At 43.5% G+C, this 16240-nt stretch overlaps 1 non-coding gene across 1 annotated transcript; it reads left to right on the plus strand.

The window, feature by feature from the left end:
- Positions 1-3954: 3954 nt before the first annotated feature.
- Positions 3955-16024, plus strand: LOC106564179 (uncharacterized). Its single transcript, XR_014379597.1, has 3 exons — positions 3955-4124; positions 11168-11919; positions 14676-16024. It is a non-coding gene; the product is annotated as an uncharacterized LOC106564179 (transcript).
- The last annotated feature ends 216 nt before the right edge of the window (positions 16025-16240 follow it).

The following is a 16240-nucleotide window of genomic DNA, read 5'->3' on the forward strand; positions in this document are numbered from 1 at the left end:
GGAGATGGGAGAGGCAGGACTTGCACCGTGTTCGACGTCACAAATAGAACTGACTTCTATTTTAGCTCTTGGCAACGCAGACGCTCGTTGGCACGCAATAATTGAATAAAATGTACGTTTACATTTATTTTGTGGTGTGGTCAGCATGTAAGACCTTCAAACAGGTTAACATTCACAAGACTGCAGGGCCAGATGGATACTCTGAGCATGCGCTGACCAACTGGCAAGTGTCTTCACTGACATTTTCAACCTCTCCCTGTCTGAGTCTGTAATACCAACATGTTTCAAGCAGACCACCATAGTCCCTGTGCCAAAGAATGCTAAGGTAACCTGCCTAAATGACTCCCGACCCATAGCACTCACATCTGTAGCCATGAAATGCTTTGAAAGGCTGATCATGGCTCACATCAACACCATTATCTCAGAAACCCTAGACCCACTCCAATTTGCATACCACACCAACGGATCCACAGATGATGCAATCTCTATTGCACTCCACACTGCCCTTTCCCACCTGGACAAAAGGAACACCAACGTTAGAATGCTATTCATTGACTACAGCTCAGGGTTCAACACCATTGTGCCCTCAAATCTCATCACTAAGCTAAGGACCCTGGGACTAAATACCTCCCTCTGCAACTGGATCCTGGACTTCCTGACGGCTGCCCCCAGGTGGTAAGGGTAGGCAACAACACATCTGCCACGCTGATCCTCAACACAGTGGCCCCTCAAGGGTGCGTGCTCAGCCCCTTCCTGTACTCCTTGTTCACTCATGACTGCATAGCCAGGCACGACTCCCAACACCATCATTAAGTTTGCTGATGACACAACAGTGGTAGGCCTGATCACCGACAACGAGGAGACAGCCTACAGGGAGGAGGTCAGAGACCTGACCGTGTGGTGCAAGGACAACAACCTCTCCCTCAACGTGATCAAGACAAAGGAGATGATTGTGGAATACAGGAAAGGAGGACTGAGCACGCCCCCATTCTCATTAACGGGGCTGTAGTGGAGCAGGTTGAGAGCGTCAAGTTCCTTGGTGTCCACATCCCCAACAAAATAACATGGTCCAAGCACACCAAGACAGTCGTGAAGAGGGCACGACAAAACCTATTCCCCCTCAGGAGACTGAAAAGATTTGGCATGGGTCCTCAGATCCTCAAAGGTTTTACAGCTGCACTGTTGACAGCATCCTGACGGGTTGCATCACTGCCTGGTATGGCAACTGCTCAGCCTCCGACCGAAAGGCACTTCAGAGTGTAGTTTATACGGCTCAGTACATCACCAGGGCCAAGCTTCCTGCCATCCAGGACCTCTATACCAGGCGGTGTCAGAGGAAGGCCCTACAAATTGTCAAAGACTTCAGCCATCCTAGTCATAGACTGTTCTCTCTGCTACCGCACGGCAAGCAGTACCGGAGCGCCAAGTCTAGATCCAAGAGCTTCCTAAATAGCTTCTACCCCCAAGCCATAAGACTCCTGAACAGCTAATCAAATGGCTACCCAGACTATTTGCACGCTAATAGCGTTTCAATCGGTGACGTCACTCGCCTTGAAGTAGTTGTTCCCCTTGCTCTGCAAGGGCTGCAGCTTTTGTGGAGCGATGGGTAATGATGCTTCGTGGGAGGCAGTTGTTGATGTGTGCAGAGGGTCCCTGGTTCGAGCCCAGGTAGGGGCGAGGAGAGGGACGGAAGCTATACTGTTACACATGTGACAAATATAATTTGATTTGTCAAATTTTCGTCATTGTATAGCATTTTATGCACTAGTGTTTATGCTAGCTAAGAAACTACTGTTTGACACATGTTGCCTGTCAGGTTCTTAGCTAGCTAGTCAGCTACTGGTAGACACGTTGCCAGTCAGCGGATAGGCTAGCTAACTAAGAAACTACTGTTAGACACATGTTGCCTGTCAGCTGACTAGCTAGCTAAGTTATAGCCATTTGAGTTTATTTTTTTGTCACTATTGTTATTGCAGATGACAAATGTTTATCTTATTTGTTATCGCTAAATATATCTGCCTTTTATTATAGGCAAGTCCAACCCGTTTTTATGATTCCTGATAGATCATCAAAATAAATAAATTACAACATGTTTTTGGACTCATTCAGTAGTTTTTACCTAATTAAGTAGAATTCTATTGGAAATTAATGTTGAAAGATCCATTTATATTCCTCTAACATAATTTGAAAATGATGCTGTTGGTGCTTCCCATTGACAATAACTTTTGGTAAATTGCCCAATGTCAAAACAGTTTTGAAGTGTCTCAGACGCTCCCGCAGGTGAAGAAGCCGGGTGTGGAGGGTCTGAGCTGGCGTGGTTACACATGGTCAGCGGTTGTGAGGCTGGTTGAACATACTGCCAAATTCTCTAAAACGACGTTGGAGGCGGCTTATGGTGGAGAAATGAACATTCAATTCTCTGGCAACAGCTCTAGTGAACATTCCTGCAGTCAGCATGCCAATTCCACGCTCCCTCAAAACTTTAGATATCTGTGGCATTGTGTTGTGTGACACAACTGCACATTTTAGTGTGGCCTTTTTATTGTCACCAGCACAAGGTGCACCTGTGTAATGATCATGCTGTTTAATCAGCTTCTTGATATGCCACACCTGTCAGGAAGATGGATTATCTTGGCAAAGAAGAAATGCTCACTTACAGGGATGTAAACAAATTTGTGCACAATATTTTAAATTAGCTTATTGTGTGTCTAAAATCTATGGGACATTTGATTTCAGCTCATGAAACATGGGACCAATACAACTACATGTTGCGTTTATATTTTTGTTCAGTATAGCTGTCAGGTAAAAGTAGATGATAGCAGACAACAGGATCAATGCTTGATTGCTCTCTGCGCCCAATTTTAAATGGTTGGACAGTAGAAATGTATTAATTTTCTAGATTTATTGTCCTTCACAATAAGATCCTACTAGGTCCAGGTCTCTATTAAAAAAATATTTTTTATCTCAACGAGACTGACCATCATGTTTTGTTCATGGGCCCATATTTGCAGAAGTCTTTGTCTTTGTGTCATAGGAGACAGCTCTAGCCTTCGCTCTCTCAGTGGGAGGGGCTTACCCTCTGGGGAGCCTCAACATAACGATGTGGTCAGAGACACCCAAAGAAGCATCTGCGGAGACGTATAGGGAAGGACCCTCACTGCTGCTCTGACTGTGGAGAGGGGTTATTTTTCCAGCCCAGCGGATCTTGAAGTACAACGAATAATCCATACAGGAGAGAAACCTTAGACTCTCTCAGCAAAGGAATAGTTTCGCTGCATCTAACACCATAAAATCTAATCTGAGAGACTTCATACAGGGGATAGAGGCCTTAGCCCACCTTGATTGTGGGAAGAACTTTGCTCATACAAGAGTGCTGATTTAACACAAGCGTGTACACACTGGAGAGAAACCTTATAGCTGTGATCTACACTGAACAAAAATATAAACTTAACTTGTAAAGTGTTGGTCCCATGTTTCATGGGCTGAAATAAAAGATCCCAGAAACGTTCCAAACACAAAAAGCTTATTTCTCTAAAATGTTATTCACAACTTTTTTTTTTTACATCCCTGTTAGTGAGCATTTCTCCTTTGCCAAGATAATCCATCCACCTGACAGAAAACAACTAGTGGTGGGTTCCAGATCTCTAAATAAAGGTTCAATAGAAAACATCTATAAGGTATAATTGAGTAATATGTTAGTGTTTTGATTACATTTTTTAACTGTGCACGCCTTTTTTTCATGTTAAGAAGTGCGTAGTAAGCCTTAGACAACTAAGCCTGTATGTTAATAAAATCACAGAAAAAGCTCATCTGAACTTCATCACAATTTACATTTGCCTGAGAACATTCTAAATGCACCAAAAATGTATCCTGAAGTGAGATTACGCGAAGCATCATCAGCCACAACTGCTCTAGCAATAGAGTTTACCATTGATATATCGATACTCGATTGGTCTGGTCTGTCTGTGATGACGGGCATAGCATACATTGGAAGCAAGCAAAGAATGAGGAGCTAGCCCTAACTAGATTAGTCTTCCAACATTGTCGGAATTTCTACATTCAATCTCCAAAATACAGCGTAAAACTGATCTCAAAACAACGTTATCGAAGGAACATCAAGCGAGGTATACTTCTTTCCCACTTGGTCATGTTGGACAGAGACGTGCTAGCCTGTTAGCTAGCTAGCCTTTCTACTGTACCTGGTAGTTAGCAAATGTTCTGTAAATCACAGCTGGCCTGGTACATTGTTTGCTGCCTTTATTCGAAATGCACCGTTTCAGTTTCAATTACTCTATATTTTGGACAAAAACGGACGAATGTAACTAAGGCTGGGAATGTCAATACAATCAAACTAGCAAGGGCAATGATCACAAATCAGTTATGACGTGGCTAATAGTCTAGCGCTTCTGTTTGTGTGGCAAGCTGAAAGCACGGCGCCTCATATTAGCTAGCTGCTGGGAGGATGACATGTCATTGGAGGAGTGGGCGAGTGATTTTTAACTCCTCATATCGTTTTTCGGTGGCTACAACTAGATCCAGGTGTCATTTGGTTAGCTAGCAAGAAATGTGATTCGCTTTGCTAGTTAGCTATGCTGAACTTGAACGACTGTTATCCAGTTAGCATATCTCTTGCGGTCGTAAAAGTCACTCTGGCTATCTACTTGGATTTCAGAGCACTCTGGTGTGTGTGCGCCTGATGCAGAATAGTTGATGGCTTTACCAACACGCAACACCAGCTGAATATATTGCTTAGGAATGTTCACATATGCCTTATTCTACATCATTCCCAAACATTCTATTTTTTATTTATTTTTTATTTCACCTTTATTTAACCAGGTAAGCTAGTTGAGAACAAGTTCTCATTTACAACTGCGACCTGGCCAAGATAAAGCAAAGCAGTGCGACACAAACAACAACTTAGAGTTGCACATGGAATAAACAAGCAATAACACAATAGAAAAAAGGAAGTCTATATACAATGTGTGCAAATGGCGTGAGGAGGTAAGCCAATAAATAGGCCAAATTAGCGAAGTAATTACAAGTTAGCAGATTAACACTGGAGTGATAGATGAGCAGAGGCTGATGTGCAAGTAGTGATACTGGTGTGCAAAAGAGCAGAAAAGTAAATAAAAACAATATGGGGATGAGGTAGGTAGATTGGGTGGGCTATTTACAGATGGACTATGTACAACTGTAGCGATCGGTTAGCTGCTCAGATAGCTGATGTTTAAAGTTAGTGAGGGAAATGTAAGTCTCTAGCTTCAGCGATTTTTGCAATTCGTTCCAGTCACTGGCAGCAGAAAACTGGAAGGAAAGGCGCCCAAAGGAGGTGCTGGCTTTGGGGACGACCAGTGAGATATACCTGCTGGAGCGCGTGCTACGGGTGGGTGTTGTTATCGTGACCAGTGAGCTGAGGTAAGACGGAGCTTTACCTAGCATAGACTTATAGATGACCTGGAGCCAGTGGGTCTGGCGACTAGAGCATACAGGTCGCAGTGGTGGGTGGTATAAGGGGCTTTGGTAACAAAACGGATGACACTGTGATGGACTGCATCCAGTTTGCTGAGTAGAGTATTGGAAGCTATTCTGTAGATGACATCGCCGAAGTCGAGGATCGGTAGTATAGTCAGTTTTACTAGGGTAAGTTTGGCGGCGTGAGTGAAGGAGGCTTTGTTGCGAAATAGAAAGCCAATTCTAGATTTGATTTTGGATTGGAGATGTTTGATAGGAGAGTTTACAGTCTAGCCAGACATCTAGGTATTTGTAGGTGTCCACATATTCTAGGTCAGAACCATCCAGAGTAGTGATGCTGGTCGGGCGGGCGCGTACAGGCAGCGAACGGTTGAAAAGCATGCATTTGGTTTTACTAGCGTTTAAGAGCAGTTGGAGGTCACGGAAGGAGTGTTGTATGGCATTGAAGCTCGTTTGGAGGTTAGTTAACACTGTGTCCAAAGAAGGGCCAGATGTATACAGAATGGTGTCGTCTGCGTAGAGGTGGATCAGGGAATCACCCGCAGCAAGTGCGACATCGTTGATATATACAGAGAAAAGAGTCGGCCCGAGAATTGAACCCTGTGGTACCCCCATAGAGACTGCCAGAGGTCCGGACAACAGGCCCTCCGATTTGACACACTGATCTGTCTGCGAAGTAGTTGGTGAACCAGGCAATGAAAATGATCATATCAAAGTGCTCGCTTGTCAGAATTGTAATTGAAAAAGTGTCATTCTTCCTGGGGGTGTACAGTCATGGCCAAAAATTGAGAATGACACAAATATTAATTTTCACAATCTGCTGCCTCAGTTTGTATAATGGCAATTTGCATATACTCCAGAATGTTATGAAGAGTGATCAGATGAATTGCAATTAATTGCAAAGTCCCTCTTTGCCATCCAAATGAACTGAACCCCCAAAAAACATTTCCACTGCATTTCAGCCCTGCCACAAAAGGACCAGCTAACATCACTTCGGTGATTCTCTCGTTAACACAGGTGTGAGTGTTGACGAGGACAAGGCTGGAGATCACTCTGTCATGCTGATTGAGTTCAAATAACAGACTGGAAGCTTCAAAAGGAGGATGGTGCTTGGAATCATTGTTCTTCCTCTGTCTACCATGGTTACCTGCAAGGAAACACATGCCGTCATCATTGCTTTGCACAAAAAGGGCTTCACAGGCAAGGATATTGCTGCCAGTAAGATTGCACCTAAATCAACCATTTATTGGATCATCAAGAACTTCAAGGAAAGCGGTTCAATTGTTGTGAAGAAGGCTTCAGGCCACCCAAGAAATCCAGCAAGCACCAGGACCGTCTCCTAAAGTTGATTCAGCTGCTGGATCGGGGCACCACCATTACAGAGCTTGCTCAGGAATGGCAGCAGGCAGGTGTGAATGCATCTGCACGCACAGTGAAGCAAAGACTTTTGGAGGATGGCCTGGTGTCAAGTGCAGCAAAGAAGCCACTTCTCTCCAGGAAAAACATCAGGGACAGACTGATATTCTGCAAAAGGTACAGGGATTGGACTGCTGAGGACTGGGGTAAAGTCATTTTCTCTGATGAATCCCCTTTCTGATTGTTTGGGGCATCCGGGAAAAAAGCTTTTCCGGAGAAGACAAGGTGAGCTCTACCATCAGTTCTGTGTCATGCCAACAGTAAAGCATCCTGAGACCATTCATGTGTGGGGTTGCTTCTCAGCCAAGGGAGTGGGCTCACTCACAATTTTGCCTAAGAACTCAGCCATGAATAAAGAATGGTACCAACACATCCTCCGAGAGCAACTTCTCCCAACCATCCAGGAACAGTTTGGTGATGAACAATGCCTTTTTCATCATGATGGAGCACCTTGCCATAAGGCAAAAGTGATAACTAAGTGGCTCGGGGAACAAAACATCAATATTTTGGGTCCATGGCCAGGAAACTCCCCAGACCTTAATCCCCTTGAGAACTTGTGGTCAATCCTCAAGAGGCGAGTGGACAAACAAAAACCCACAAATTCTGACAAACTTCAAGCATTGATTATGCAAGAATGGGCTGCCATCAGTTAGGATGTGGCCCAGAAGTTAATTGACAGCATGCCAGGGCGGATTGCAGAGGTCTTGAAAAAGAAGGGTCAACATCGCAAATATTGACTCTTTGCATCAACTTCATGTAATTGTCAATAAAAGCCTTTGACACTTATGAAATGCTTGTAATTATACTTCAGTATTCCATAGTAACATCTGACAAAAATATCTAAAGACACTGATGCAGCAGACTTTGTGAAAATTAATATTTGTGTCATTCTCAAAACTTTTGACCACGACTGTATATGAACAGATTTTAATAAGATTTAATGTTGATACAAAGCTGTTACTTGGCTCAAACCCGGGTCTCATCGCGCTCTAGTGGCTCTTTGTGGCCCACCACTTCGGTTGTCAGCTAAACAGTGTTTCCTCCGTCACATTGGTGTGGCTGGCGTGTTTAGGAGCGCTGTTTGGCGGGTCATGTTTCGGAGCATTCATGACTCGATCGTAATTGGATATAAACGAAATTGTGGAGAAAAAGGTGGGTAAAAAAAATGAGAAAATGAATACTTTTGCCAAAATTGATTCTCTGAACATTATCTCAAGTTCCCCCATTAGGCTGCGATGCGCTGCACTGCAAGTCACAGCAAGCACTGCCAACCTGCCTCACGTCAAAAGGCAGTGCATTGCCCACATACGAGTGCACTGTATCATATCAATACTAATGGCACTGACCAAATCTTCTACCGGACAGAAAGTTTAAATTTCCAAGTTTCGGTTCCATCGAGTTATTGCTGTAGCCTACAGAAAAGGTAATGTTGGTTATCAAAAATTCACACGCGGGTATAAATTACTACTAATCGGTTACCCAAGCGAGTATAAATGAGTCAACAGTTGAGTCATCTACTTTATGAAATTACAGCCTGATCCGCTCCCATCGATGAATTTAACTTCAATTGCTTTCATGTGTCTGAGCGAAACTGTACAGACACATGCCTAGGGTGACCACATTTAAAATACCCACATGCCTAGGGTGACCACATTTAAAATACCCACATGCAGGACAACAGGATGATTTTGCAGGTAAATTGTGGAACAGTGTAGCCTACATGAATAAAACCATTTGGCAGCATTTACATATGCATTTAGATCTGATTGAATTACTGTTTTGTGAGCAAATTAGAACAGATGGTGTTAAACTATACAGCCTTCCTGTATGAACTTCAAGTACTAAAGGTTATGATATGGACAAAGGAATCTAGCCTGAGAGCATATTTCTGTCCTGCCCTTTTGGAGCAGGACATGTAATGTCCATGGCATTTTCATTGCAAAAGTCCTGATCTTCTCAAATGTTTGCCGGGTTGTGTCCAGTCCTGGGGATGTTTTCACATCTCTGGGAGGAAGGACGTCAACATTGCACAGCAGCTGAAACCTGGTTCCATCTGAGTGAAAGCTCCTTGGCCACAACAACACCAGGCTCCAGACAATTAAAGCTGTAAAGGACGAAAGCAGACGAAATAGACAAGACATTCAAACCTTGCATACCAGAAATAACATTAATTAACCCCCAAGTCCAAGCAATATGTTTTTTAATTGAACCTTTATTTAACTAGGCAGGTCAGTTAAGAACAAATTCTTATTTACAATGACGGCCTATCAAAAGGCAAAAGACCTGCGAGGACGGGGGCTGGGATTAAAAATAAATAACATTTAAATATAGGACAAAACACATCACGACAAGAGAGACCTAAGACGACAACATAGCAAGGCAGCAACACATGACGACACAACATGGTAGCAACACAACATGGTAGCAGCACAAAACATGGTACAAACATTATTGGGCATAGACAACAGCACAAAGGGCAAGAAGGTAGAGACAACAATACATCACGCAAAGCAGCCACAACTGTTAGTAAGAGTGTCCATGATTGAGTCTTTGAATGAAGACATTGAGATAAAACTGTCCAGTTTGAGTGTTTGTTGCAGTTCGTTCTAGTTGCTAGGCACAGCAAACTTAAAACAAGAGCGACCCATGAATGTGTGCGCTTTGGGGACCTTTAACAGAATGTGACTGGCAGAACGGGTGTTGTATGTGGAGGATGAGGGTAGATATCTCAGATGGGGGGAGGGAGGCCTAAGAGGGAAGTACAAAGACAAAATAGCTGAAGTGTTTCTTGTTCACCCTCGATCATCTCCTTGTACTGATGGTGGAGAGCAGGTTTATGCTGAAAGACAAATTACAGAAAAGGGTGTTGAAACATCAGTGAATTAATCTCTTATAGATTGTTATTTCCTGTTGACCTCTACAGCTGTACTAAAACGTCCTGTACACACTTAACCTGCTTCCAGTCCAACAATGGCAGTGCAGAAACAAGATTACAAGCTAGATTTAGCAAACATTTAGCTTCATAATTACCAGCTGGCTAGATGTAAGTGGTATTCATCTAGCTAGTTGAACATGCAAGGAAAAATGACCTTGAAATCTATTGTCCAATAGCTAGCTAGCTATTTAGCGATCATTTCATTGTGGCTCGCTAACTAATCAACTTAGCATGTGTCCGTAATCACTTAAAATGGGGTTTGATTAGCTTGCTAATCGATTAGCATTCGCACCACAGTGGCTATTTTCAGTAGTTAGCTAGTTGAAAATGACAAACATGAAAAAGAGGATCGTCATGCAGGGCTTAGCACAGCAGCTATAGCACATCAGCTATCAACCTTAACAGCAGAATGCGGCTGGCCAGCTCAGCTAGCTAGTTGGCTATAACTTTACCTGTATGCAACTGTCTATCTAACTAGCTATATAGCGAACTATGGATAATGATGATTCACGGCAGACTGAAACACTTTCAGAATAATCCTTCCCACTCGGCTTCAACCAGTCCAGACTGCTTTAGCCACAAAAGACAGAGCTGCGTCGATACCAGCAGCTGTATTCAGGACAACACTGGTATTGAAAGCTGTAGCTACACGTTGCATGTTGTCCATGATGAAAATATGAGTAAATCCAATGGACCTTTCAAATATCTGCTGCAGCAGAGAGCGGGAGGTGCCATTTGACAGAGAAGCTTTCCACCCTATTAAGCGCCATCAACAGCTCGATTAACAAGTCTGGTTGTGCTCTAGACTTCCCTTCTCTCAGCGTGACCAGGGCAGCGGCAGTCTGAACACAAAGTAACCCTTTTAGGCCCCACTTCATCCACCCACCCCAATGCCCACACTAGTGCCAAAAACACAGCAGAGAAGACTGAAACTGTATCAGACATCTGCCTCCCCTGGTGTATCTGAAACCGGGGAACATGTATCCCAAACCCTGCTCTCCCACTGCCTGGGTTCCTCTGTGAAGATCTGCAAGTAGGGACCCCATGCCCGCCGTAATTGAAATGGCTCCCTTCCACAGATCTCCCTATATGATGTCATCTTAGTTCCTAGGTATTAATCAAACTAAGGCAAAACACAATAGACGTAAACCACCATTTCATCTTGACATGCATAGCCTTTTCATGTCATTTTGTGACTATACCCACGTGAATATTTAATTTTAAAGATGCCTGAATATTCCTAAACCAATTTAACACTCAAAGTAAAAAGAAACAACATTTTAGGGTGAAATGACAGATGCAATCGCTAATGTGTTCTAATTTTTCATTTTATTTTCATTACAGGTCATCTAACTGAACTATATCTGTCTTGACATTGACTTCATTGCTGTTGTTGCCACGTGAGCAGGACAATATGAGTGGAGAGAGGGAAACGTTGATGGAGGAAATGGAACAGAGTTTATACACTTTAACCAACGACAGTTTACGCTGCCTGTGTGAACGCAGTGGAATAGGTGGCAAGGATGGCTCTGATGTTCAAGGAAAGAATCACCATCACTCATTGTGCCGTAAAATCCTGGAGGAACTTGGGAAAAATGCAGCTTCAATGGAATCGGAGGAGCAGGGAATGTCTTGGTTACTCCGACTGAAAGAGGACATCAGAAAGATACAGGAGGATTGTATCGGTGCACCTTTGAGTCCCAGCCAATCCATTGATGATAATGCTGTAGACTGTGATGAAGAAGGGAACCAGAAGGACATGGATTGGTTACCTAGCAAAAGGTTGGAGGGGGAACCCATGAGTCCCAGCCAATCCTTTGATGACGAGGATGCTGTTGACTGCGATGAAGAATGTGTGAAGGACAGGGATTTGTTGCCTAGCAAAGGGCTGGAGGCAGAACCAGCACCAGAGAGACACACACCAGAGCAGAGGGAGGAGAGCGTGAGTGGGTCCCCCTCTCTGTCCTCTCCTGGTAATGCCTTACTGCTGGGTCTGAAGAGGGTGTCTGTGCAGCTGGTCGACTGCAGGAAAACACCAGGGTTGAGAGGAACTGCTGGAGGAGATGAGGAGGAGGAAGGAGACGTGATTCATCAAAGTAAGTGCAGCAGGATACCTTTTGGTTCTATGTACCATTCAAATCAAATTTATTTTTATATAGCCCTTCGTACATCAGCTGATATTCTCAAAGTGCTGTACAGAAACCCAGCCTAAAACCCCAAACAGCAAGCAAAGCATGTGAAAGAAGCACGGTGGCTAGGAAAAACTCCCTAGGAAAAACTCCCTAGAAAGGCCAAAAACCTAGGAAGAAACCTAGAGAGGAACCAGGCTATGAGGGGTGGCCAGTCCTCTTCTGGCTGTGCAGGGTGGATATTATAACAACATGGTCAAGATGTTAAAATGTTAAAATGTTCATAAATGACCAGCATGGTCAAATAATAATAATCATAGTAGTTGTCGAGGGTGCAACAAGCACGTCCGGTGAACAGGTCAGGGTTCCATAGCCGCAGGCAGAACAGTTGAAACTGGAGCAGCAGCACGGCCAGGTGGACTGGGGACAGCAAGGAGTCATCATACCAGGTAGTCCTGAGGCATGGTCCTAGGGCTCAGGTCCTCCGAGAGAAAGACAGAAAGAGAGAAAGAGAGAATTAGAGAGAGCATATTTAAATACACACAGGACACCGGATAAGACAAGAGAAATACTCCAGATGTAACAGACTGACCCTAGCCCCCCGACACATAAACTACTGCAGCATAAATACTGGAGGCTGAGACAGGAGGGATCAGAAGTGTGAGGTGTTGTTGTCTAACATTACAGTGCAGTCTGATATCAACGTTTTGTAAGTTGCATCAATACCTTTTTTCATTGTAGAATCGTTAAACATAGAGCACAGCGACTTGCAATGCACCCCTCTGCCCTCTCACATCACTCCATTACCTCTCTCTGCCTCTGCCCCATCTCTCTGTCTATCCTCTCTAACATCACTCCATTACCTCTCTCTTTGCCTCTGTGCCATCTCTCTGTCTATCCTCGCTCTCTCACGTCGCTCCATTACCTCTCTCTCTGCCTCTGTCCCATCTCTCTGTCTATCCTCTCTGTCTCACGTCACTCCATTACCTAGCCTTAACAGGAAGCCAGTGTAGAGGCTATCACTGGAGTAATATGATAGTTATTTTTTTGGTTCTAGTCAAGATTCTAGCAGCTGTGGTGTCGCAGACATTCTATTGGAAGAGATACTGCAGATTCTTAAAAAAATATTTAGTATAAGATTTGCAAAAATGAAGCAATCAACCATCACTAAGAATAGTTAAGAGTTGAAAGCTCAATGAACAAAGTTGTCTCTCTCCTCTTAAAGAAAGTACATCCTTTTATCTTTGTGACAGTTAGCAGATGTGCAGAATCAGGCCCTGGGAACAGAGTTGTAAAAAGTAATTTAGCTTGTCTGTGTAGATCAAGATGGCTGATATCGCCACCATTCTCTGTTCCTCCCTGCACTTCCCACATAGCTAAATTCCTGCCGATCGTAAACACAGGAGGTTGCATAATGCGGTTGCACCCAAGCAGCTAATTAAGCTGTACGCTCAGATTAATGACGAAGTCACACAAGACTAGCCTGTATCGGTAAAAATATTAACATATAACAATGGACAAATCTCTAAGTAAAACAGCATAGTATGTCTAATTAAACAGTATAGTATATAATGAATATTACATTTCCACCACAGTGATTAACAGCACTAATTGAAGTGCATTTAGTGCTTATCTGGGTGGCAATGTTACAAAGATGGGGGGGAAAAAAGCTGCCCTTGAAATATTTTTTATGTGTTCGTCAAAAGAAATGTCAGAGTCTAGAGTAACGCTGAGGTCCTGCCGTTTTATTTGAGATGACTGTACAACCGTCAAGATTAATTGTCAGATCAAACAGCAGATCTCTTTGTTTCTTGGGACCTAGAACTAGCATCTTCGTTTTGTCACAGTTTAAAAGTAAAAAAATTTGCCACCATCCGCTTCCAGGGTAAGCAATTTTCATGCTTCAACATGTTTCGTTGAAATTTATAGCTATGTGTTGTCCGCATAGCAGTGAAAGTTGCCATTGTGTTTCCCAATGACATCACCAAGAAGTAGAATAAATAATGGTCCTAAAACAAAACCTTCAGTAACACCCCGAAACTTACAATTGATTTGTCAATTGGACAAACCATCCACAGAGACAAAATGATATCTTTCTGACAACCAAGCAAGAACTTGTCCATGTTAGACCAATTAGGGTTTCCAATCTCTCCAAAATAATCTGGTGATCGGTGTCAAAAGCGGCAATAAGGTCTAGGAGCACGAGGACAGATGCAGAGCCTTGTACAGTGTCCCTATTTTTCACTCTGTTTTCTCCTATCACAGCCATTAAAGTCTTCAATTCCCGAGCAGTTTCCTTCCTCTCCGGCAACAGCGTTAGGAAAGACGCCTGTATATTTGTAGTGACTGGGTGTATTGATGCACCATCCAAAGTGTATTTAATAACTTCACCAGGCTCCAAGGGTTATTCAAGGTCTGTTTTATGTTAAAAAATAATAATTATACTCCTGAACTTATTTAGGCTTGCCATAACAAATGGGTTGAATACTTATTGACTGAAGACATTTCACCTTTTCTTGTTTTTATTAATTTGTAAAAATCTCTAAAAAGATGATTCCACTGATATTATGGCGTAATATGTGTGTAAATTCAGGCTGTAACATAACAACATGTGGGAAAAAATCAAGGGGTGGGAATACTTTTGGAAGGGACTAATACCTCAATATGTCACTTTCTTCTGTTGGACAAACTGTATTCACTGTTTGTTTGTCTCTTTCACACAGGAGAGAGACGTGGCAACCGTGGATCTTCTGGGGAGCCTCAACAACAACCTCATGCTGACAACACAGACTGGAGTCTCCCCACATCAAAACACCTCAATAAACAACTGCAGAGACATACAGGGAAGAAACCACACCACTGCTGCTCTGAGTGTGGGAAGACTTTCGGCTGTCCAGCGACTCTCAAAATGCACAGAAGAATCCATACAAGAGAGAAACCTTACCGCTGCTCACAGTGTGGGGAGACTTTCAGTCAAAAAATTACTCTTAAGATTCACCAGCAGATGCACACTGGGAAGAAACCTCACCACTGCTCTGACTGCGGAATGAGTTTCAGTGTTTTATCAAGCTTGAAAATCCATCAAAGCACCCACACTGAAAATAAACTATTCCAATGCTCCAAGTGTGGGAAAGGTTTTGCAAACAACCACTATCGAAAAATACATGAGAAAACGGTACATGAGCCTCCCGCAGAAAGGTCTTACCACTGCTCTGACTGCGGGAAGAGCTACAGTTTTTTATCAACCTTCAAAAACCATCAAAGAAAACACACAGGAGAGAAACCATTCCAATGCTCCAAGTGCGAGAAAAGTTTTGCTCAGAAATCCACTCTAAAAGCCCACGAGCAAACACACATGCCTGCTGCAGAAAGGCCTTACCAATGCCTATTCTGTGAGAAGAAGTTTTGTATTTCGGCATCCTTTAATTTCCATATGAGAATGCATACTGAAGAAAAACCATTCCAATGTTCCGTCTGCGGAATGCGGTTCATTCACGCCAGTTTACTGAAAGCACACAAACATAAACACAAACCCTCTGCCGAAAGGCCCTTCCACTGCTCTAAATGTGGGGCATGTTTTACTACAAAAGGTAATCTTAAATTTCACCAGCTGACCCACGACCGGGGAGAGAGAACTTACCGCTGTTCTGAGTGTGGGCATTGTTTCTCTCATCCGATATATCTGAAGAAACACCAGAAAAGGCACAGTAAAGAGAAGTCCATTGTCTGCGACCTCTGCGGGAAGACCTTCAACCATCCAAGCAACTTCAGAACACACATGAAGATACACCAAGGAGTGAAACCGTACCACTGCTCCGACTGTGGCAGGAGCTTTGTATTCCGCCAAGGTTTAACAACACACCAGCGTGTGCACACCGGAGAGCTGCCTTACGTCTGTGATCAATGTGGAAAGAGGTTTTCTCAGTACAATTCTTTGGTGATTCACCAGCGAACACACACTGGGGAGAAACCTTACCCATGCTTTGTCTGTGGGAAGAGCTTCAGTCGGTCACAAAACCTGGCTGCACACAAGAGAACTCATACTGGAGAGAAGCCTCACGCCTGTGATCAGTGCGGGAAGAGGTTTTCCCGAACTGACGCACTGGCTGTACACAAGCGCACTCACACTGGAGAGAAGCCTTACAGCTGTGATATATGCAAGGAGAGGTTCACCTATTTAGTAGCCATGTTGAAACATAAGAAAGGACATGGACATCCTGCAGGTGATGTACTCTGTGCAGAATGGCCTCAGGATGATTCTAGCTCTGTTTATGAATAGAGAGAACTT

Source organism: Salmo salar, chromosome 12 (assembly GCF_965601325.2).
Source record: "Salmo salar chromosome 12, fSalSal1, whole genome shotgun sequence".
NCBI lineage: Eukaryota > Metazoa > Chordata > Actinopteri > Salmoniformes > Salmonidae > Salmo > Salmo salar.